The sequence below is a fragment of the Procambarus clarkii genome, chromosome 18, assembly GCF_040958095.1.
Source record: "Procambarus clarkii isolate CNS0578487 chromosome 18, FALCON_Pclarkii_2.0, whole genome shotgun sequence".
Lineage (NCBI taxonomy): Eukaryota > Metazoa > Arthropoda > Malacostraca > Decapoda > Cambaridae > Procambarus > Procambarus clarkii.
Window position 1 is genome coordinate 26,123,783 of NC_091167.1, and position 2,002 is coordinate 26,125,784.

Genomic DNA, 2,002 nt, shown 5'->3' on the forward strand with positions numbered 1-2,002 from the left:
TTTCATATGACAAATATTCTAGTGAAGACAGGACTATGAGCATTTTCCTTATTCTTTTATCTTCAGTTAGGTAATTACAGGTAAATTCAATACATACACAGAATGAGAGAAAGGAATGGCGTCATTCCTTTCGTTCAAAGCAGTGTGTCTTGTTAAATTTTTTCCCTATCATTTTGGGTACTAGATACAGTACAGTATTTATTTTTTAATTATTTTGAATATTCTATAGGCTAGTTTGACTTTGAAATATTTAAGGCTGTCATCGCTAATGCTATAGTGCAGGGGTCTCCAAACTTTTCAATGTAAGGGCCACATTATATATTTCCCATATTTATGCGGGCCGGAGGAATAAAAAATGAAATTGCTATTTTGTATAACTAAGATAAAGGCATTGTCAAAGTACAGAGAAAAGAATATTGTACAGTGTTTGTGCTCCCTGAAACGGAAGCAGCGAAGCCCCACTCGCCCTCCATCCCCACAATATACAGTTATACACAACTGATTGGTTGTAATGCACAACACATACCTACCAGTATTAGTATCTGTGCGTCACACTATCGAGAGAGAGAGGGAAACTGACTCGGGTTGAGCGCCACCAGTCAGCAGCCCCAGCTTTGAATAATTCTGCGATGCCATTCGTACGATAATTATTTTTTCAAGGCCACCACATAGGGATTTGTTTGGAGGGCCGGATGAAATTATGTGGCGGGCCGGATGTGGCCCGCGGGCCATAGTTTGGAGACCCCTGCTATAGTGAAAAAGTATATGGGGTGTATCACCAATCTTATATGAAAGAAACTGAAATAGTGGAAGAGATAGAGCAGATGAAGAATGAAAAAATACAAAAATAATTAAAGCCTTACTATGAATTTGGTCAAAGAGAAGAACCATCAGTGATGGAACACAAGTAGCATTTACGTGCACTACTAGAGACAACCAGTCTCTCTATATTTTACCCATGAATTTTTAAAAAATAATCACTTATGAAAAGCAATCTCAAATTATATTTTTTTTAATTTGAAGTTTTGAATCTAGAGTTTTTTAATTTCATATCTTTTTATTTATTTACTATACAGTATTCATTTTGGGAGTAGTTATTTTTGTAAACATATCCAAAAGAGTTTTAGACCAATGATTCTGGTACGAATCTTCTTTACATTTCTTAGGTTCCTCACTGAGGAAGGAAATTGGAAAATTAACTTACCAAAAGTCACTTTATATCTGTAATGGGCTTGACGTGTTTTGCCAAGTCCAATTTAGCACTTTCAGCAGCAGAGGGCAAGTGACTACAAAATAACAAAAACTAAATTCTTTATATTAAATGTGGATGTGCTGAGAGGAAAGGTGGTTACCCTGTTGAGAGGACAAGATATCTCACAGTTAACACCGTACTGTACTAGGTACTGCTTTAGGTAGCTTTCATGTGAAACTCTGTGTTTAAATTTGTTTATGAGATGGAGAGTGAAGTCAAGCTACCTTTCCCAGATGCGTTAATCTTGATAAGGAATGGCTGCTTTCACACTTCAGTCTAAACTAAGGAAACTAATATATAAATGCATCTATATCCTGGTAGTGAATACCCCGACCAGCACAAAGTTATGTGTCGTTGATGCCTATGTCTTCAGTGATGTTTGACACACAGCTCCTGATGGAAGCAAGTTGACAAAAAACTTGGGAATGAGGCAGGTTCTTGTCAGTGGATATACTAATGGATGTGTAGAAGAGCACATTAATAGGAAAGTGAATTAAGATTTCTACCTCTGATAAAGATAATCAATGCTCCAAAACTTGTCCCATCTCTAAATCTCAATTAAAGGAACCACTTTTCAATGGCTCACAAGATGGAAAAAAAGAAGAAGACATGACAGAAATGTGACCATTATCAACCCAGGATAGAAGATAATGTTGACAATTTGCTACAACAGTAAGAAGGACAACTAATTTGATCCATGAACCCTCCTCTGTACCAAGTGCATCATGTTAAGAAAGAGACAAATAATGT